Source organism: Phyllobates terribilis, unplaced genomic scaffold, assembly GCF_046119375.1.
Source record: "Phyllobates terribilis strain yellow unplaced genomic scaffold, ASM4611937v1 Scaffold_123__1_contigs__length_5148117, whole genome shotgun sequence".
Taxonomy (NCBI): domain Eukaryota; kingdom Metazoa; phylum Chordata; class Amphibia; order Anura; family Dendrobatidae; genus Phyllobates; species Phyllobates terribilis.
The window spans coordinates 1,972,112-1,994,018 of record NW_027362883.1 but is presented as its reverse complement, the minus strand read 5'-3'; the positions used below and the strand labels follow the sequence as shown (position 1 = coordinate 1,994,018).

The 21,907-nt window shown below is 44.2% G+C and overlaps 13 non-coding genes across 13 annotated transcripts; all 13 read right to left on the bottom strand.

Annotated features, from left to right (window-relative positions):
• Positions 1-969: 969 nt before the first annotated feature.
• On the bottom strand, positions 970-1,160 carry LOC141202024 (U2 spliceosomal RNA). Its single transcript, XR_012273311.1, has one exon. It is a non-coding gene; the product is annotated as a U2 spliceosomal RNA (small nuclear RNA).
• A 1,115-nt stretch (positions 1,161-2,275) lies between these two features.
• Positions 2,276-2,466, bottom strand: LOC141202346 (U2 spliceosomal RNA). The gene has a single exon (XR_012273621.1). It is a non-coding gene; the product is annotated as a U2 spliceosomal RNA (small nuclear RNA).
• A 1,115-nt stretch (positions 2,467-3,581) lies between these two features.
• LOC141202022 (U2 spliceosomal RNA) lies at positions 3,582-3,772 on the bottom strand. The gene has a single exon (XR_012273310.1). It is a non-coding gene; the product is annotated as a U2 spliceosomal RNA (small nuclear RNA).
• Positions 3,773-4,887: 1,115 nt separating this feature from the next.
• LOC141202358 (U2 spliceosomal RNA) lies at positions 4,888-5,078 on the bottom strand. The gene has a single exon (XR_012273633.1). It is a non-coding gene; the product is annotated as a U2 spliceosomal RNA (small nuclear RNA).
• A 1,115-nt stretch (positions 5,079-6,193) lies between these two features.
• On the bottom strand, positions 6,194-6,384 carry LOC141202345 (U2 spliceosomal RNA). The gene has a single exon (XR_012273620.1). It is a non-coding gene; the product is annotated as a U2 spliceosomal RNA (small nuclear RNA).
• Positions 6,385-7,496: 1,112 nt separating this feature from the next.
• Positions 7,497-7,687, bottom strand: LOC141202021 (U2 spliceosomal RNA). The gene has a single exon (XR_012273309.1). It is a non-coding gene; the product is annotated as a U2 spliceosomal RNA (small nuclear RNA).
• Positions 7,688-8,802: 1,115 nt separating this feature from the next.
• On the bottom strand, positions 8,803-8,993 carry LOC141202306 (U2 spliceosomal RNA). Its single transcript, XR_012273583.1, has one exon. It is a non-coding gene; the product is annotated as a U2 spliceosomal RNA (small nuclear RNA).
• A 1,115-nt stretch (positions 8,994-10,108) lies between these two features.
• On the bottom strand, positions 10,109-10,301 carry LOC141202609 (U2 spliceosomal RNA). The gene has a single exon (XR_012273843.1). It is a non-coding gene; the product is annotated as a U2 spliceosomal RNA (small nuclear RNA).
• A 6,191-nt stretch (positions 10,302-16,492) lies between these two features.
• On the bottom strand, positions 16,493-16,683 carry LOC141202020 (U2 spliceosomal RNA). Its single transcript, XR_012273308.1, has one exon. It is a non-coding gene; the product is annotated as a U2 spliceosomal RNA (small nuclear RNA).
• A 1,115-nt stretch (positions 16,684-17,798) lies between these two features.
• Positions 17,799-17,989, bottom strand: LOC141202019 (U2 spliceosomal RNA). The gene has a single exon (XR_012273307.1). It is a non-coding gene; the product is annotated as a U2 spliceosomal RNA (small nuclear RNA).
• Positions 17,990-19,101: 1,112 nt separating this feature from the next.
• LOC141202845 (U2 spliceosomal RNA) lies at positions 19,102-19,292 on the bottom strand. Its single transcript, XR_012273995.1, has one exon. It is a non-coding gene; the product is annotated as a U2 spliceosomal RNA (small nuclear RNA).
• A 1,115-nt stretch (positions 19,293-20,407) lies between these two features.
• Positions 20,408-20,598, bottom strand: LOC141202018 (U2 spliceosomal RNA). Its single transcript, XR_012273306.1, has one exon. It is a non-coding gene; the product is annotated as a U2 spliceosomal RNA (small nuclear RNA).
• A 1,115-nt stretch (positions 20,599-21,713) lies between these two features.
• On the bottom strand, positions 21,714-21,904 carry LOC141202017 (U2 spliceosomal RNA). Its single transcript, XR_012273305.1, has one exon. It is a non-coding gene; the product is annotated as a U2 spliceosomal RNA (small nuclear RNA).
• Positions 21,905-21,907: the final 3 nt, after the last annotated feature.

Genomic DNA, 21,907 nt, shown 5'->3' with positions numbered 1-21,907 from the left:
GCTGCAATCCACGGGTTTTAGATCTGCATAACTCCACCTCTTTAAACACAGCACCTTCACCCCCTGCTGTTCCCACCCGCCTCAACACCGTTGGAAGGGAGGAGAACCAATTAAGGCGGGGGTGGGGTGGAACGAGCAGCTGTCTACCCTTAGCAGGAAGGCTCCTGATTACATACCTCTCCTGCTGCTGCTGCTGGCTGTCCAGCAGCAGACTGAAGGTGGCTGCTGCTGTGCACAGGTATATAAAGGCTCAGAGCCTATTATGACACGCGCAGCCAGCGTTCCATTGCCACATTCCATCTACTGCAGGCAGGATACCTGGATGGCTGAATGTCGCTGAGAAGCTCACAGAGACCGCCATAAGCAACAGTTTAACAGAATGCCACAGACTAATCAACCAAACTTTTTGGGTTGGGTTCTCTTTTATAGTCTGCAGGCATTAAATGAAAGAAGTCAGTGTTCCAGCAGAAGGAGACAACGTTTCAGAAAAGGCATTGTAGCAAACCAAAAAAGAAATTTTAAGCGCAGCAGAGTAACCAGCGCACATACCTGTTAGCTCAGGTGAGTTTAAAAGGCTGCTGTTGATAACAAGGGCATTTGCTAAATAGATGGTGTGTGTGCAACAATATACTGAAAGGTCAATTATATTGTGCAGCTTATCTCACCACCTGTAGTTATTTAGGTGAAAGCTCCAAAATGCTTGCCTAATATGTCTGTTTATCCAAAAGGAAGTAAAAAGGGAGAGCTAGAAAGATAGCATTGCATCACATTACATGGCAATGCAATGCACAGTTGCTGAAGTTGAACCAAAATGAGCTTGTAATCTGGCTTCTGCAACTTTGAACATGAAAAATCCAATGAGGAGAAGAAAAGCAAAGCCAAAGAGTCCATCCCAAAATCCGACAAACAAGCAAAATGAACAAAAAACATTGAATTCAATTCTTTCTGATTTTAGAAACTGCATTAAAGAAGGGGTGCACCGGTCCTGGAGATACTGCAATACCAGGTCAATGCGTGGAGTGGACAGAGCAAGCTCTTTTTCCATCTCCCTGTTCTAAAAATCCATTTAATATATGGTCCCCAGATAGGGGACGTATCAGATATTAAACTGATAAGAACAGATACTACACTTGATCTTAGCCAAAAGGCCGAGAAGCGATAACCAGAATTGGTTTCAAACTACGGAGCCACCCAAGGATCCTGAAAAGTCCATTTGTGGAGATGAGCTCCTGGACTCCCGTTAAGAAGACATGTTGTCAACCTCTAGATCCCTTACATGCCTGCACTTTTCGGCTTGCTGCTGCTGCAATCCACGCGTTTTAGATCTGCATAACTCCACCTCTTTAAACACAGCACCTTCACCCCCTGCTGTTCCCACCCGCCTCAACACCGTTGGAAGGGAGGAGAACCAATTAAGGCGGGGGGTGGGGTGGAACGAGCAGCTGTCTACCCTTAGCAGGAGGGCTCCTGATTACATACCTCTCCTGCTGCTGCTGCTGCTGGCTGTCCAGCAGTAGACTGAAGGTGGCTGCTGCTGTGCACAGGTATATAAAGGCTCAGAGCCTATTATGACACGCGCAGCCAGCGTTCCATTGCCACATTCCATCTACTGCAGGCAGGATACCTGGCTGGCTGAATGTCGCTGAGAAGCTCACAGAGACCGCCATAAGCAACAGTTTAACAGAATGCCACAGACTAATCAACCAAACTTTTTGGGTTGGGTTCTCTTTTATAGTCTGCAGGCATTAAATGAAAGAAGTCAGTGTTCCAGCAGAAGGAGACAACGTTTCAGAAAAGGCATTGTAGCAAACCAAAAAAGAAATTTTAAGCGCAGCAGAGTAACCAGCGCACATACCTGTTAGCTCAGGTGAGTTTAAAAGGCTGCTGTTGATAACAAGGGCATTTGCTAAATAGATGGTGTGTGTGCAACAATATACTGAAAGGTCAATTATATTGTGCAGCTTATCTCACCACCTGTAGTTATTTAGGTGAAAGCTCCAAAATGCTTGCCTAATATGTCTGTTTATCCAAAAGGAAGTAAAAAGGGAGAGCTAGAAAGATAGCATTGCATCACATTACATGGCAATGCAATGCACAGTTGCTGAAGTTGAACCAAAATGAGCTTGTAATCTGGCTTCTGCAACTTTGAACATGAAAAATCCAATGAGGAGAAGAAAAGCAAAGCCAAAGAGTCCATCCCAAAATCCGACAAACAAGCAAAATGAACAAAAAACATTGAATTCAATTCTTTCTGATTTTAGAAACTGCATTAAAGAAGGGGTGCACCGGTCTTGGAGATACTGCAATACCAGGTCAATGCGTGGAGTGGACAGAGCAAGCTCTTTTTCCATCTCCCTGTTCTAAAAATCCATTTAATATATGGTCCCCAGATAGGGGACGTATCAGATATTAAACTGATAAGAACAGATACTACACTTGATCTTAGCCAAAAGGCCGAGAAGCGATAACCAGAATTGGTTTCAAACTACGGAGCCACCCAAGGATCCTGAAAAGTCCATTTGTGGAGATGAGCTCCTGGACTCCCGTTAAGAAGACATGTTGTCAACCTCTAGATCCCTTACATGCCTGCACTTTTCGGCTTGCTGCTGCTGCAATCCACGCGTTTTAGATCTGCATAACTCCACCTCTTTAAACACAGCACCTTCACCCCCTGCTGTTCCCACCCGCCTCAACATCGTTGGAAGGGAGGAGAACCAATTAAGGTGGGGGGTGGGGTGGAACGAGCAGCTGTCTACCCTTAGCAGGAGGGCTCCTGATTACATACCTCTCCTGCTGCTGCTGCTGCTGGCTGTCCAGCAGCAGACTGAAGGTGGCTGCTGCTGTGCACAGGTATATAAAGGCTCAGAGCCTATTATGACACGCGCAGCCAGCGTTCCATTGCCACATTCCATCTACTGCAGGCAGGATACCTGGCTGGCTGAATGTCGCTGAGAAGCTCACAGAGACCGCCATAAGCAACAGTTTAACAGAATGCCACAGACTAATCAACCAAACTTTTTGGGTTGGGTTCTCTTTTATAGTCTGCAGGCATTAAATGAAAGAAGTCAGTGTTCCAGCAGAAGGAGACAACGTTTCAGAAAAGGCATTGTAGCAAACCAAAAAAGAAATTTTAAGCGCAGCAGAGTAACCAGCGCACATACCTGTTAGCTCAGGTGAGTTTAAAAGGCTGCTGTTGATAACAAGGGCATTTGCTAAATAGATGGTGTGTGTGCAACAATATACTGAAAGGTCAATTATATTGTGCAGCTTATCTCACCACCTGTAGTTATTTAGGTGAAAGCTCCAAAATGCTTGCCTAATATGTCTGTTTATCCAAAAGGAAGTAAAAAGGGAGAGCTAGAAAGATAGCATTGCATCACATTACATGGCAATGCAATGCACAGTTGCTGAAGTTGAACCAAAATGAGCTTGTAATCTGGCTTCTGCAACTTTGAACATGAAAAATCCAATGAGGAGAAGAAAAGCAAAGCCAAAGAGTCCATCCCAAAATCCGACAAACAAGCAAAATGAACAAAAAACATTGAATTCAATTCTTTCTGATTTTAGAAACTGCATTAAAGAAGGGGTGCACCGGTCCTGGAGATACTGCAATACCAGGTCAATGCGTGGAGTGGACAGAGCAAGCTCTTTTTCCATCTCCCTGTTCTAAAAATCCATTTAATATATGGTCCCCAGATAGGGGACGTATCAGATATTAAACTGATAAGAACAGATACTACACTTGATCTTAGCCAAAAGGCCGAGAAGCGATAACCAGAATTGGTTTCAAACTACGGAGCCACCCAAGGATCCTGAAAAGTCCATTTGTGGAGATGAGCTCCTGGACTCCCGTTAAGAAGACATGTTGTCAACCTCTAGATCCCTTACATGCCTGCACTTTTCGGCTTGCTGCTGCTGCAATCCACGCGTTTTAGATCTGCATAACTCCACCTCTTTAAACACAGCACCTTCACCCCCTGCTGTTCCCACCCGCCTCAACACCGTTGGAAGGGAGGAGAACCAATTAAGGTGGGGGGTGGGGTGGAACGAGCAGCTGTCTACCCTTAGCAGGAGGGCTCCTGATTACATACCTCTCCTGCTGCTGCTGCTGCTGGCTGTCCAGCAGCAGACTGAAGGTGGCTGCTGCTGTGCACAGGTATATAAAGGCTCAGAGCCTATTATGACACGCGCAGCCAGCGTTCCATTGCCACATTCCATCTACTGCAGGCAGGATACCTGGCTGGCTGAATGTCGCTGAGAAGCTCACAGAGACCGCCATAAGCAACAGTTTAACAGAATGCCACAGACTAATCAACCAAACTTTTTGGGTTGGGTTCTCTTTTATAGTCTGCAGGCATTAAATGAAAGAAGTCAGTGTTCCAGCAGAAGGAGACAACGTTTCAGAAAAGGCATTGTAGCAAACCAAAAAAGAAATTTTAAGCGCAGCAGAGTAACCAGCGCACATACCTGTTAGCTCAGGTGAGTTTAAAAGGCTGCTGTTGATAACAAGGGCATTTGCTAAATAGATGGTGTGTGTGCAACAATATACTGAAAGGTCAATTATATTGTGCAGCTTATCTCACCACCTGTAGTTATTTAGGTGAAAGCTCCAAAATGCTTGCCTAATATGTCTGTTTATCCAAAAGGAAGTAAAAAGGGAGAGCTAGAAAGATAGCATTGCATCACATTACATGGCAATGCAATGCACAGTTGCTGAAGTTGAACCAAAATGAGCTTGTAATCTGGCTTCTGCAACTTTGAACATGAAAAATCCAATGAGGAGAAGAAAAGCAAAGCCAAAGAGTCCATCCCAAAATCCGACAAACAAGCAAAATGAACAAAAAACATTGAATTCAATTCTTTCTGATTTTAGAAACTGCATTAAAGAAGGGGTGCACCGGTCTTGGAGATACTGCAATACCAGGTCAATGCGTGGAGTGGACAGAGCAAGCTCTTTTTCCATCTCCCTATTCTAAAAATCCATTTAATATATGGTCCCCAGATAGGGGACGTATCAGATATTAAACTGATAAGAACAGATACTACACTTGATCTTAGCCAAAAGGCCGAGAAGCGATAACCAGAATTGGTTTCAAACTACGGAGCCACCCAAGGATCCTGAAAAGTCCATTTGTGGAGATGAGCTCCTGGACTCCCGTTAAGAAGACATGTTGTCAACCTCTAGATCCCTTACATGCCTGCACTTTTCGGCTTGCTGCTGCTGCAATCCACGCGTTTTAGATCTGCATAACTCCACCTCTTTAAACACAGCACCTTCACCCCCTGCTGTTCCCACCCGCCTCAACACCGTTGGAAGGGAGGAGAACCAATTAAGGTGGGGGGTGGGGTGGAACGAGCAGCTGTCTACCCTTAGCAGGAGGGCTCCTGATTACATACCTCTCCTGCTGCTGCTGCTGCTGGCTGTCCAGCAGCAGACTGAAGGTGGCTGCTGCTGTGCACAGGTATATAAAGGCTCAGAGCCTATTATGACACGCGCAGCCAGCGTTCCATTGCCACATTCCATCTACTGCAGGCAGGATACCTGGCTGGCTGAATGTCGCTGAGAAGCTCACAGAGACCGCCATAAGCAACAGTTTAACAGAATGCCACAGACTAATCAACCAAACTTTTTGGGTTGGGTTCTCTTTTATAGTCTGCAGGCATTAAATGAAAGAAGTCAGTGTTCCAGCAGAAGGAGACAACGTTTCAGAAAAGGCATTGTAGCAAACCAAAAAAGAAATTTTAAGCGCAGCAGAGTAACCAGCGCACATACCTGTTAGCTCAGGTGAGTTTAAAAGGCTGCTGTTGATAACAAGGGCATTTGCTAAATAGATGGTGTGTGTGCAACAATATACTGAAAGGTCAATTATATTGTGCAGCTTATCTCACCACCTGTAGTTATTTAGGTGAAAGCTCCAAAATGCTTGCCTAATATGTCTGTTTATCCAAAAGGAAGTAAAAAGGGAGAGCTAGAAAGATAGCATTGCATCACATTACATGGCAATGCAATGCACAGTTGCTGAAGTTGAACCAAAATGAGCTTGTAATCTGGCTTCTGCAACTTTGAACATGAAAAATCCAATGAGGAGAAGAAAAGCAAAGCCAAAGAGTCCATCCCAAAATCCGACAAACAAGCAAAATGAACAAAAAACATTGAATTCAATTCTTTCTGATTTTAGAAACTGCATTAAAGAAGGGGTGCACCGGTCTTGGAGATACTGCAATACCAGGTCAATGCGTGGAGTGGACAGAGCAAGCTCTTTTTCCATCTCCCTGTTCTAAAAATCCATTTAATATATGGTCCCCAGATAGGGGACGTATCAGATATTAAACTGATAAGAACAGATACTACACTTGATCTTAGCCAAAAGGCCGAGAAGCGATAACCAGAATTGGTTTCAAACTACGGAGCCACCCAAGGATCCTGAAAAGTCCATTTGTGGAGATGAGCTCCTGGACTCCCGTTAAGAAGACATGTCAACCTCTAGATCCCTTACATGCCTGCACTTTTCGGCTTGCTGCTGCTGCAATCCACGCGTTTTAGATCTGCATAACTCCACCTCTTTAAACACAGCACCTTCACCCCCTGCTGTTCCCACCCACCTCAACACCGTTGGAAGGGAGGAGAACCAATTAAGGTGGGGGGTGGGGTGGAACGAGCAGCTGTCTACCCTTAGCAGGAGGGCTCCTGATTACATACCTCTCCTGCTGCTGCTGCTGCTGGCTGTCCAGCAGCAGACTGAAGGTGGCTGCTGCTGTGCACAGGTATATAAAGGCTCAGAGCCTATTATGACACGCGCAGCCAGCGTTCCATTGCCACATTCCATCTACTGCAGGCAGGATACCTGGCTGGCTGAATGTCGCTGAGAAGCTCACAGAGACCGCCATAAGCAACAGTTTAACAGAATGCCACAGACTAATCAACCAAACTTTTTGGGTTGGGTTCTCTTTTATAGTCTGCAGGCATTAAATGAAAGAAGTCAGTGTTCCAGCAGAAGGAGACAACGTTTCAGAAAAGGCATTGTAGCAAACCAAAAAAGAAATTTTAAGCGCAGCAGAGTAACCAGCGCACATACCTGTTAGCTCAGGTGAGTTTAAAAGGCTGCTGTTGATAACAAGGGCATTTGCTAAATAGATGGTGTGTGTGCAACAATATACTGAAAGGTCAATTATATTGTGCAGCTTATCTCACCACCTGTAGTTATTTAGGTGAAAGCTCCAAAATGCTTGCCTAATATGTCTGTTTATCCAAAAGGAAGTAAAAAGGGAGAGCTAGAAAGATAGCATTGCATCACATTACATGGCAATGCAATGCACAGTTGCTGAAGTTGAACCAAAATGAGCTTGTAATCTGGCTTCTGCAACTTTGAACATGAAAAATCCAATGAGGAGAAGAAAAGCAAAGCCAAAGAGTCCATCCCAAAATCCGACAAACAAGCAAAATGAACAAAAAACATTGAATTCAATTCTTTCTGATTTTAGAAACTGCATTAAAGAAGGGGTGCACCGGTCCTGGAGATACTGCAATACCAGGTCAATGCGTGGAGTGGACAGAGCAAGCTCTTTTTCCATCTCCCTGTTCTAAAAATCCATTTAATATATGGTCCCCAGATAGGGGACGTATCAGATATTAAACTGATAAGAACAGATACTACACTTGATCTTAGCCAAAAGGCCGAGAAGCGATAACCAGAATTGGTTTCAAACTACGGAGCCACCCAAGGATCCTGAAAAGTCCATTTGTGGAGATGAGCTCCTGGACTCCCGTTAAGAAGACATGTTGTCAACCTCTAGATCCCTTACATGCCTGCACTTTTCGGCTTGCTGCTGCTGCAATCCACGCGTTTTAGATCTGCATAACTCCACCTCTTTAAACACAGCACCTTCACCCCCTGCTGTTCCCACCCGCCTCAACACCGTTGGAAGGGAGGAGAACCAATTAAGGCGGGGGGTGGGGTGGAACGAGCAGCTGTCTACCCTTAGCAGGAGGGCTCCTGATTACATACCTCTCCTGCTGCTGCTGCTGCTGGCTGTCCAGCAGCAGACTGAAGGTGGCTGCTGCTGTGCACAGGTATATAAAGGCTCAGAGCCTATTATGACACGCGCAGCCAGCGTTCCATTGCCACATTCCATCTACTGCAGGCAGGATACCTGGCTGGCTGAATGTCGCTGAGAAGCTCACAGAGACCGCCATAAGCAACAGTTTAACAGAATGCCACAGACTAATCAACCAAACTTTTTGGGTTGGGTTCTCTTTTATAGTCTGCAGGCATTAAATGAAAGAAGTCAGTGTTCCAGCAGAAGGAGACAACGTTTCAGAAAAGGCATTGTAGCAAACCAAAAAAGAAATTTTAAGCGCAGCAGAGTAACCAGCGCACATACCTGTTAGCTCAGGTGAGTTTAAAAGGCTGCTGTTGATAACAAGGGCATTTGCTAAATAGATGGTGTGTGTGCAACAATATACTGAAAGGTCAATTATATTGTGCAGCTTATCTCACCACCTGTAGTTATTTAGGTGAAAGCTCCAAAATGCTTGCCTAATATGTCTGTTTATCCAAAAGGAAGTAAAAAGGGAGAGCTAGAAAGATAGCATTGCATCACATTACATGGCAATGCAATGCACAGTTGCTGAAGTTGAACCAAAATGAGCTTGTAATCTGGCTTCTGCAACTTTGAACATGAAAAATCCAATGAGGAGAAGAAAAGCAAAGCCAAAGAGTCCATCCCAAAATCCGACAAACAAGCAAAATGAACAAAAAACATTGAATTCAATTCTTTCTGATTTTAGAAACTGCATTAAAGAAGGGGTGCACCGGTCCTGGAGATACTGCAATACCAGGTCAATGCGTGGAGTGGACAGAGCAAGCTCTTTTTCCATCTCCCTGTTCTAAAAATCCATTTAATATATGGTCCCCAGAGAGGGGACGTATCAGATATTAAACTGATAAGAACAGATACTACACTTGATCTTAGCCAAAAGGCCGAGAAGCGATAACCAGAATTGGTTTCAAACTACGGAGCCACCCAAGGATCCTGAAAAGTCCATTTGTGGAGATGAGCTCCTGGACTCCCGTTAAGAAGACATGTTGTCAACCTCTAGATCCCTTACATGCCTGCACTTTTCGGCTTGCTGCTGCTGCAATCCACGCGTTTTAGATCTGCATAACTCCACCTCTTTAAACACAGCACCTTCACCCCCTGCTGTTCCCACCCGCCTCAACACCGTTGGAAGGGAGGAGAACCAATTAAGGCGGGGGGTGGGGTGGAACGAGCAGCTGTCTACCCTTAGCAGGAGGGCTCCTGATTACATACCTCTCCTGCTGCTGCTGCTGCTGGCTGTCCAGCAGCAGACTGAAGGTGGCTGCTGCTGTGCACAGGTATATAAAGGCTCAGAGCCTATTATGACACGCGCAGCCAGCGTTCCATTGCCACATTCCATCTACTGCAGGCAGGATACCTGGCTGGCTGAATGTCGCTGAGAAGCTCACAGAGACCGCCATAAGCAACAGTTTAACAGAATGCCACAGACTAATCAACCAAACTTTTTGGGTTGGGTTCTCTTTTATAGTCTGCAGGCATTAAATGAAAGAAGTCAGTGTTCCAGCAGAAGGAGACAACGTTTCAGAAAAGGCATTGTAGCAAACCAAAAAAGAAATTTTAAGCGCAGCAGAGTATCCAGCGCACATACCTGTTAGCTCAGGTGAGTTTAAAAGGCTGCTGTTGATAACAAGGGCATTTGCTAAATAGATGGTGTGTGTGCAACAATATACTGAAAGGTCAATTATATTGTGCAGCTTATCTCACCACCTGTAGTTATTTAGGTGAAAGCTCCAAAATGCTTGCCTAATATGTCTGTTTATCCAAAAGGAAGTAAAAAGGGAGAGCTAGAAAGATAGCATTGCATCACATTACATGGCAATGCAATGCACAGTTGCTGAAGTTGAACCAAAATGAGCTTGTAATCTGGCTTCTGCAACTTTGAACATGAAAAATCCAATGAGGAGAAGAAAAGCAAAGCCAAAGAGTCCATCCCAAAATCCGACAAACAAGCAAAATGAACAAAAAACATTGAATTCAATTCTTTCTGATTTTAGAAACTGCATTAAAGAAGGGGTGCACCGGTCCTGGAGATACTGCAATACCAGGTCAATGCGTGGAGTGGACAGAGCAAGCTCTTTTTCCATCTCCCTGTTCTAAAAATCCATTTAATATATGGTCCCCAGATAGGGGACGTATCAGATATTAAACTGATAAGAACAGATTTTTTTTTTTTTTTTTTTTTTTTTTTTTCCAAATCAGATAGGCCGGAGCATAAGCTCAATCAAATCGACTTACAAAAGCCTTTCATTGACACTTAGCCTTTCATCACACTTGGTATATAATCAAAAATAAAACCAAACCTTATCATCAGGTACATTATACACTACTAATTAAATTTTACCAAAAACCTCCACTTTTTAAACTTCCAGATCCCTTCAGCATCTATAATACTTCCACGTTCCTGATCCCAGAGGTATATTACATACATACGTGACAGAATCAATCTCAAACATTCATTAACTGACATTTTCTTCCTTTTAAAAACTAACAAATTCCTCGCATCCCACAAACTTTCAATTACACACACCACCAACAACCATAAAATCCTATCCTTAATTCTACTACATGCACCCATCCCAAACATAGCAAGTTTCCAATTTACATACTTTACACCCACCAATTCCTTGCAAAGTCCCCCTATACCCTTCCATACATCATATGCAAAATCACAATCCCATACCATATGTCTAACATGCTCTCTCAAACCACATCCATCCCTCGGGCATACCTCAGATTTAACTAAATCCCTCTTCTTTTGCACATCTCTAACAGGCAAAATGTCATGCAATATCATCCAAGCGATATCTCTCTGTCTGTTAGTCAAACCATCTATACTTAATTTTCTCCACATCTCGGTTACTTCCTCCCCTCTCAACCCATTGATATTACATACCACCTCACGCTCACGCACCATCCTAATGACTTTCTTCTTTTGCCTAAAATCACTCATGTTAACGGACAACAAATCATACTTCCTTACAAATTTCTCAACACAACCATACCATACAGGACACTTAAAAGCAACAGGCACTCTAGCATCCCTTTTGACCCACTTTAAGCCATAAAGCATCCATCCAGCCGAATACTTCATCATATAAGCACACTTATTACTTTTCCCTAGAACCACCACCACCATTTTCACGTAACTAATCCCTAAAAAGAAATCAATATTTGGAAAATCCAAACCACCATTTACACATAACTTATAGACATATTCCCGTTTCAATTTCTCCATGCGACTTCCCCAAAGAAAATTAAAGATGAATTTCTCAGTTTTCCTAATTTTCTTAAAAGCAGCAGGATATACATTCGCAACAAACAACAAAATAGGCAAAATAACCGCCTTAATAATCAAAACTTTCCCAGTCAGAGTTAATTCTCTCATTCGCCAAAAATTCAACTTGCGCACCACTCTCACCCCACAATCTTCCCAACTCTCATTTCCTTTCAAATCATCATTAAACTTAATCCCAAGCACCTTTATTGCACCATCCTCACACCTCACACCATCCATCCGTACATTCCTCTCACCAAAACATTTAAAGGAACTCTTAGTCCAATTGACCTTAAAAGCTGAGACACTACAAAACAAACTTAATATCAACCTTGCCCTACTCATCGCAGCCATATTCCCACTCACAATCACTACATCATCCATGTAACCTAGAATTCTCACATCCTTTCCATTACTCCCAGGAATCATCACACCTCTCATAACCTTATCCTTCCTAACCATACACATCAACACTTCAATCACACTAATAAACAAAAAAGGGGACATAGGGCACCCCTGACGCACTCCTGATTTAATTCTCACTTTCTCACTCAACCACCCATTCACCAAAAATTCACTTGAAACATTACAATACAAACTCCTAACACAGTTTACAAAATTCCTGGAATAACCCATCTTAGACAAAACCTTAAACATAAAGCTATGTGACACACGGTCAAAAGCTTTTTCAAAATCAACCGAAAACAACAAACATTTCTGCTTACGACTCATACAATCCCCAATCACATCACGCAACAACACCAAATTTTCAGTCATACTTCTCCCAGGCACTGCACACACTTGATCTTCATCCACCACACCGCCAATCACTTCCCGCATCCGGCTAGCCAACAATTTACTAAACACCTTATAGTCTGCATTCAAAAGGGTGATTGGCCTCCAATTCCCCAAATCCTTTTTATCACCTTTCTTATGAACCAAAACCACCACCCCATCTCTCATAGATTCACTCAACATATTCTCCGTGAACATATACTGGCACACCTCCAATAAGTCATTTCCCATCGTGTCCCATTCCTTAACATATAACTCCACGGGCAGTCCATCCTTCCCAGGTGTTTTATTCTTACTCGCAGACATCACCACTTTTTTAACTTCATCCAACACAATTACATCATCCAATATTTCACGTTCATCCTCACCCAAACAACCTTCTAAACACCCCAAAGCATCAGTCAACATCCTATCATCAACCCATTTTTCCCCATACAACTCCTTATAAAACAACACCACCTCCTGCATCACATCCTTCCCACTCACACACACCCCATCGCCATTCACCACCTCATCCATATCTACTTTCTTCCCAAAAACTTTTTTGAAAAAAAACCTTGTGCATTTCTCATTTTTCTCCAAATGTTCAATCTTAGAACGGTAAATAATTTCTTTCCCTTTACCCTCAATATATTTCTTAATCTCTTCTTTCACTTGACACATCAAAACATCCACATCCACTCCAATCATCCTTAACTTCCTCAGCCACTCCAGTCTAGAGCTTAAATCATTAAATTTTGCTCTATTCATTGCTGCTTTCCTCCTGCCCCTTTTTCTAAAGAAAAAAACAATCTCACTCTTCATCCAGTCCCACCACTCAAGCACATTCCTGTAATCACTTTTTTTATCCCTCCACCTAACATACATTCGCCTAAAATCACGCATGATCCTATTATCTTCCAGCAAACGCACATTAAGTTTCCACACGCCACCACCATATACAAAGGAAATCTTACCTTCTAGACGTGCCCTCAAACACACATGGTCAGAGAAGGGAACATCTTCCTGCTGGAAATTCCTACAAATAACATTTTGTGAAGAAAAGAAGATACGGTCTATTCTAGACTCTATGCCTCCCCTGTCGGCCTTATAGGTCGCAGGAGGTGGATTACCTAAAAAAATTCCGCAGCATCCTGTAAGGAAAAATCCGCCACAAGACTCTTGAGTCTTTTACCTGTAACATCCATCTTATCCCCCTCCGTCACACAATTGAAATCTCCAACAAAAATTATTGGCATTTTGCCAGATAAAAAAAAACATAATTTCTCAAAAATTTCCAGCCTCTCCCCTTTATCTATTGGTGCATACATATTTACCACCCTAACCCTCCACCCCCTACAATTTAACTCACATATTACACACCTCCCCGCCTCCACCACCATGTAACTTTCTATCTTAACACTATAACCCTTCACCAAAACACCTACCCCACAATTTTTATTACATACAGAACCAGACCACACACTTTGACCTAAAGGCCATGCATTTTCACTTAAGGGATTGGAGATCCCACACTCCTGCACACAGTATACGTCCGCATCCAAGTTGCTCAAGTAGTCCAAAATTGCCACTCTTCTCGACTCAGATTTAATCAGCCGAACATTTAGCGACAAGATGCTGAGAGCAACTTGGGCACCCATCTATTAATTTGATGTGGCAGGTCACGACAACATGCCCACCTGTACATCATCCTAACCCTTCTGGGGGTAGGACGCTGGACGTGCAGATATCGTAGTTTGTGCCTTCCCCCAAAAAAGACACATCTTGGGGATCGGATGCAGTAGGGTACACCCGGGCTGGACTCACACTGCAGTCACTTAAAGGGGAAAAGGATGGTTCAGTTTTCTTCTTTTTCTTCACTGAAGCGCCTCCATCTTCATCTGAACTATAATCCCGCCGCTGGGGGTCAAAGTCCTCCTGACATCCCTCCTCCTCAAGGTCAGAAACGACATCGCTCCAGGCCACATGCGGTGTTCTGGTCAGATCAGACTCCTCTTCCCCCTGCAATGTAACCATCATGTCTGGAATTTCAGCCTCCAGATCCTCCACCGGGGCCACTTCCATGCCTATGCGATCATCAGTTATCGTCTCAGACTCACTGACATCTGAAGCCACAGACGCGGCCCTCTGCACCGGTGGCTCAGGTGCCAGCTCCATATTTCCTCTTACATTCACACGAACCAGTTCTGGAAAAGCAACCCGAGCCTCCTCCTCATCCAGGAAAGCCAGAGTAGATATCGGAGCAGTCGGAGTTGGAGCAGTCGGAGTTGTAGCTGTGGGTGCAGGAGATTAATTTCTTCTCCTTCCCCTTCCCGCTGCCCCCGCATATGAACCAGGATGGAATATACAGTCTCTGAAGGCATGCCCCTTCTCTCCGCAGAGGTTACAGACTATTTCATTTTTGCAATTATTGGAAGAATGACCCACCTCATTGCACTTCCTGCAAATAATCTGTCTGATGTCGCATGCTTCCTGAGTATGGCCATACCTCCTACAATGACGACAAAACCTGGGCGCATTGGGGAAGAACAGGTAACCCCGCTCACTCCCAATGGAAAAATTTGATGGAGGATAATGTATACCCCCTGGTTCATCAGGACTTTCCCGGAACTTGACCATGAAACGATATTTACCGGTCCATAGTTCCTCCTCATTCATGACTTTTACTGCCACCTTGGTAATATAGCAGTGCCTATTTAGAAAGGCATAAATCAAAGCCAAGTCCACATGTGGGTTGTACATGAAAACAGTCAGAGGTACCTCTTTGGAGCAATACAAGATGACAAAAGTCAGCCCATCCAAATATTGATTGTCCAGATTCTTTTTCAAACAATCATAGAAATTGTTGCAAACAGCCATAGAAGTAAATACAAGATTATACTTGCTTTTGAATTGCTGGAGGCACAAGATTTCTTCCTTCTTCACTTCAAGGAGTCCAAACAAAATCTCCTTCACCACGAAGCTGAGGGTAAAGATTCCTTCTTTGCCTTCTTCCACATCAATCTGGATTCCAAACTTCACTCGAGCCTCACCGGGCCCAGCGTATCGAATGCGTCCCATTATCGCTAGTCGTGTCTACTGGCCAACTCCTTATAGCAGCAAGTGGCTTAAGCCATAAAATGGCGATGCCACAGGGCCAAGAGTTAACGCACAGACAGCCAAATGACTAGACCCATTACAGATCTGAGCCAAAAGGCCGAGAAGCGATAACCAGAATTGGTTTCAAACTACGGAGCCACCCAAGGATCCTGAAAAGTCCATTTGTGGAGATGAGCTCCTGGACTCCCGTTAAGAAGACATGTTGTCAACCTCTAGATCCCTTACATGCCTGCACTTTTCGGCTTGCTGCTGCTGCAATCCACGCGTTTTAGATCTGCATAACTCCACCTCTTTAAACACAGCACCTTCACCCCCTGCTGTTCCCACCCGCCTCAACACCGTTGGAAGGGAGGAGAACCAATTAAGGCGGGGGGTGGGGTGGAACGAGCAGCTGTCTACCCTTAGCAGGAGGGCTCCTGATTACATACCTCTCCTGCTGCTGCTGCTGCTGGCTGTCCAGCAGCAGACTGAAGGTGGCTGCTGCTGTGCACAGGTATATAAAGGCTCAGAGCCTATTATGACACGCGCAGCCAGCGTTCCATTGCCACATTCCATCTACTGCAGGCAGGATACCTGGCTGGCTGAATGTCGCTGAGAAGCTCACAGAGACCGCCATAAGCAACAGTTTAACAGAATGCCACAGACTAATCAACCAAACTTTTTGGGTTGGGTTCTCTTTTATAGTCTGCAGGCATTAAATGAAAGAAGTCAGTGTTCCAGCAGAAGGAGACAACGTTTCAGAAAAGGCATTGTAGCAAACCAAAAAAGAAATTTTAAGCGCAGCAGAGTAACCAGCGCACATACCTGTTAGCTCAGGTGAGTTTAAAAGGCTGCTGTTGATAACAAGGGCATTTGCTAAATAGATGGTGTGTGTGCAACAATATACTGAAAGGTCAATTATATTGTGCAGCTTATCTCACCACCTGTAGTTATTTAGGTGAAAGCTCCAAAATGCTTGCCTAATATGTCTGTTTATCCAAAAGGAAGTAAAAAGGGAGAGCTAGAAAGATAACATTGCATCACATTACATGGCAATGCAATGCACAGTTGCTGAAGTTGAACCAAAATGAGCTTGTAATCTGGCTTCTGCAACTTTGAACATGAAAAATCCAATGAGGAGAAGAAAAGCAAAGCCAAAGAGTCCATCCCAAAATCCGACAAACAAGCAAAATGAACAAAAAACATTGAATTCAATTCTTTCTGATTTTAGAAACTGCATTAAAGAAGGGGTGCACCGGTCCTGGAGATACTGCAATACCAGGTCAATGCGTGGAGTGGACAGAGCAAGCTCTTTTTCCATCTCCCTGTTCTAAAAATCCATTTAATATATGGTCCCCAGATAGGGGACGTATCAGATATTAAACTGATAAGAACAGATACTACACTTGATCTTAGCCAAAAGGCCGAGAAGCGATAACCAGAATTGGTTTCAAACTACGGAGCCACCCAAGGATCCTGAAAAGTCCATTTGTGGAGATGAGCTCCTGGACTCCCGTTAAGAAGACATGTTGTCAACCTCTAGATCCCTTACATGCCTGCACTTTTCGGCTTGCTGCTGCTGCAATCCACGCGTTTTAGATCTGCATAACTCCACCTCTTTAAACACAGCACCTTCACCCCCTGCTGTTCCCACCCGCCTCAACACCGTTGGAAGGGAGGAGAACCAATTAAGGCGGGGGGTGGGGTGGAACGAGCAGCTGTCTACCCTTAGCAGGAGGGCTCCTGATTACATACCTCTCCTGCTGCTGCTGCTGCTGGCTGTCCAGCAGCAGACTGAAGGTGGCTGCTGCTGTGCACAGGTATATAAAGGCTCAGAGCCTATTATGACACGCGCAGCCAGCGTTCCATTGCCACATTCCATCTACTGCAGGCAGGATACCTGGCTGGCTGAATGTCGCTGAGAAGCTCACAGAGACCGCCATAAGCAACAGTTTAACAGAATGCCACAGACTAATCAACCAAACTTTTTGGGTTGGGTTCTCTTTTATAGTCTGCAGGCATTAAATGAAAGAAGTCAGTGTTCCAGCAGAAGGAGACAACGTTTCAGAAAAGGCATTGTAGCAAACCAAAAAAGAAATTTTAAGCGCAGCAGAGTAACCAGCGCACATACCTGTTAGCTCAGGTGAGTTTAAAAGGCTGCTGTTGATAACAAGGGCATTTGCTAAATAGATGGTGTGTGTGCAACAATATACTGAAAGGTCAATTATATTGTGCAGCTTATCTCACCACCTGTAGTTATTTAGGTGAAAGCTCCAAAATGCTTGCCTAATATGTCTGTTTATCCAAAAGGAAGTAAAAAGGGAGAGCTAGAAAGATAGCATTGCATCACATTACATGGCAATGCAATGCACAGTTGCTGAAGTTGAACCAAAATGAGCTTGTAATCTGGCTTCTGCAACTTTGAACATGAAAAATCCAATGAGGAGAAGAAAAGCAAAGCCAAAGAGTCCATCCCAAAATCCGACAAACAAGCAAAATGAACAAAAAACATTGAATTCAACTCTTTCTGATTTTAGAAACTGCATTAAAGAAGGGGTGCACCGGTCCTGGAGATACTGCAATACCAGGTCAATGCGTGGAGTGGACAGAGCAAGCTCTTTTTCCATCTCCCTGTTCTAAAAATCCATTTAATATATGGTCCCCAGATAGGGGACGTATCAGATATTAAACTGATAAGAACAGATACTACACTTGATCTTAGCCAAAAGGCCGAGAAGCGATAACCAGAATTGGTTTCAAACTACGGAGCCACCCAAGGATCCTGAAAAGTCCATTTGTGGAGATGAGCTCCTGGACTCCCGTTAAGAAGACATGTTGTCAACCTCTAGATCCCTTACATGCCTGCACTTTTCGGCTTGCTGCTGCTGCAATCCACGCGTTTTAGATCTGCATAACTCCACCTCTTTAAACACAGCACCTTCACCCCCTGCTGTTCCCACCCGCCTCAACACCGTTGGAAGGGAGGAGAACCAATTAAGGCGGGGGGTGGGGTGGAACGAGCAGCTGTCTACCCTTAGCAGGAGGGCTCCTGATTACATACCTCTCCTGCTGCTGCTGCTGCTGGCTCTCCAGCAGCAGACTGAAGGTGGCTGCTGCTGTGCACAGGTATATAAAGGCTCAGAGCCTATTATGACACGCGCAGCCAGCGTTCCATTGCCACATTCCATCTACTGCAGGCAGGATACCTGGCTGGCTGAATGTCGCTGAGAAGCTCACAGAGACCGCCATAAGCAACAGTTTAACAGAATGCCACAGACTAATCAACCAAACTTTTTGGGTTGGGTTCTCTTTTATAGTCTGCAGGCATTAAATGAAAGAAGTCAGTGTTCCAGCAGGAGACAACGTTTCAGAAAAGGCATTGTAGCAAACCAAAAAAGAAATTTTAAGCGCAGCAGAGTAACCAGCGCACATACCTGTTAGCTCAGGTGAGTTTAAAAGGCTGCTGTTGATAACAAGGGCATTTGCTAAATAGATGGTGTGTGTGCAACAATATACTGAAAGGTCAATTATATTGTGCAGCTTATCTCACCACCTGTAGTTATTTAGGTGAAAGCTCCAAAATGCTTGCCTAATATGTCTGTTTATCCAAAAGGAAGTAAAAAGGGAGAGCTAGAAAGATAGCATTGCATCACATTACATGGCAATGCAATGCACAGTTGCTGAAGTTGAACCAAAATGAGCTTGTAATCTGGCTTCTGCAACTTTGAACATGAAAAATCCAATGAGGAGAAGAAAAGCAAAGCCAAAGAGTCCATCCCAAAATCCGACAAACAAGCAAAATGAACAAAAAACATTGAATTCAACTCTTTCTGATTTTAGAAACTGCATTAAAGAAGGGGTGCACCGGTCCTGGAGATACTGCAATACCAGGTCAATGCGTGGAGTGGACAGAGCAAGCTCTTTTTCCATCTCCCTGTTCTAAAAATCTATTTAATATATGGTCCCCAGATAGGGGACGTATCAGATATTAAACTGATAAGAACAGATACTACACTTGATCTTAGCCAAAAGGCCGAGAAGCGATAACCAGAATTGGTTTCAAACTACGGAGCCACCCAAGGATCCTGAAAAGTCCATTTGTGGAGATGAGCTCCTGGACTCCCGTTAAGAAGACATGTTGTCAACCTCTAGATCCCTTACATGCCTGCACTTTTCGGCTTGCTGCTGCTGCAATCCACGCGTTTTAGATCTGCATAACTCCACCTCTTTAAACACAGCACCTTCACCCCCTGCTGTTCCCACCCGCCTCAACACCGTTGGAAGGGAGGAGAACCAATTAAGGCGGGGGGTGGGGTGGAACGAGCAGCTGTCTACCCTTAGCAGGAGGGCTCCTGATTACATACCTCTCCTGCTGCTGCTGCTGCTGGCTGTCCAGCAGCAGACTGAAGGTGGCTGCTGCTGTGCACAGGTATATAAAGGCTCAGAGCCTATTATGACACGCGCAGCCAGCGTTCCATTGCCACATTCCATCTACTGCAGGCAGGATACCTGGCTGGCTGAATGTCGCTGAGAAGCTCACAGAGACCGCCATAAGCAACAGTTTAACAGAATGCCACAGACTAATCAACCAAACTTTTTGGGTTGGGTTCTCTTTTATAGTCTGCAGGCATTAAATGAAAGAAGTCAGTGTTCCAGCAGATGGAGACAACGTTTCAGAAAAGGCATTGTAGCAAACCAAAAAAGAAATTTTAAGCGCAGCAGAGTAACCAGCACACATACCTGTTAGCTCAGGTGAGTTTAAAAGGCTGCTGTTGATAACAAGGGCATTTGCTAAATAGATGGTGTGTGTGCAACAATATACTGAAAGGTCAATTATATTGTGCAGCTTATCTCACCACCTGTAGTTATTTAGGTGAAAGCTCCAAAATGCTTGCCTAATATGTCTGTTTATCCAAAAGGAAGTAAAAAGGGAGAGCTAGAAAGATAGCATTGCATCACATTACATGGCAATGCAATGCACAGTTGCTGAAGTTGAACCAAAATGAGCTTGTAATCTGGCTTCTGCAACTTTGAACATGAAAAATCCAATGAGGAGAAGAAAAGCAAAGCCAAAGAGTCCATCCCAAAATCCGACAAACAAGCAAAATGAACAAAAAACATTGAATTCAATTCTTTCTGATTTTAGAAACTGCATTAAAGAAGGGGTGCACCGGTCCTGGAGATACTGCAATACCAGGTCAATGCGTGGAGTGGACAGAGCAAGCTCTTTTTCCATCTCCCTGTTCTAAAAATCCATTTAATATATGGTCCCCAGATAGGGGACGTATCAGATATTAAACTGATAAGAACAGATACTACACTTGATCTTAGCCAAAAGGCCGAGAAGCGATAACCAGAATTGGTTTCAAACTACGGAGCCACCCAAGGATCCTGAAAAGTCCATTTGTGGAGATGAGCTCCTGGACTCCCGTTAAGAAGACATGTTGTCAACCTCTAGATCCCTTACATGCCTGCACTTTTCGGCTTGCTGCTGCTGCAATCCACGCGTTTTAGATCTGCATAACTCCACCTCTTTAAACACAGCACCTTCACCCCCTGCTGTTCCCACCCGCCTCAACACCGTTGGAAGGGAGGAGAACCAATTAAGGCGGGGGGTGGGGTGGAACGAGCAGCTGTCTACCCTTAGCAGGAGGGCTCCTGATTACATACCTCTCCTGCTGCTGCTGCTGCTGGCTGTCCAGCAGCAGACTGAAGGTGGCTGCTGCTGTGCACAGGTATATAAAGGCTCAGAGCCTATTATGACACGCGCAGCCAGCGTTCCATTGCCACATTCCATCTACTGCAGGCAGGATACCTGGCTGGCTGAATGTCGCTGAGAAGCTCACAGAGACCGCCATAAGCAACAGTTTAACAGAATCCCACAGACTAATCAACCAAACTTTTTGGGTTGGGTTCTCTTTTATAGTCTGCAGGCATTAAATGAAAGAAGTCAGTGTTCCAGCATAGGGAGACAACGTTTCAGAAAAGGCATTTTAGCAAACCAAAAAAGAAATTTTAAGCGCAGCAGAGTAACCAGCGCACATACCTGTTAGCTCAGGTGAGTTTAAAAGGCTGCTGTTGATAACAAGGGCATTTGCTAAATAGATGGTGTGTGTGCAACAATATACTGAAAGGTCAATTATATTGTGCAGCTTATCTCACCACCTGTAGTTATTTAGGTGAAAGCTCCAAAATGCTTGCCTAATATGTCTGTTTATCCAAAAGGAAGTAAAAAGGGAGAGCTAGAAAGATAGCATTGCATCACATTACATGGCAATGCAATGCACAGTTGCTGAAGTTGAACCAAAATGAGCTTGTAATCTGGCTTCTGCAACTTTGAACATGAAAAATCCAATGAGGAGAAGAAAAGCAAAGCCAAAGAGTCCATCCCAAAATCCGACAAACAAGCAAAATGAACAAAAAACATTGAATTCAATTCTTTCTGATTTTAGAAACTGCATTAAAGAAGGGGTGCACCGGTCCTGGAGATACTGCAATACCAGGTCAATGCGTGGAGTGGACAGAGCAAGCTCTTTTTCCATCTCCCTGTTCTAAAAATCCATTTAATATATGGTCCCCAGATAGGGGACGTATCAGATATTAAACTGATAAGAACAGATACTACACTTGATCTTAGCCAAAAGGCCGAGAAGCGATAAC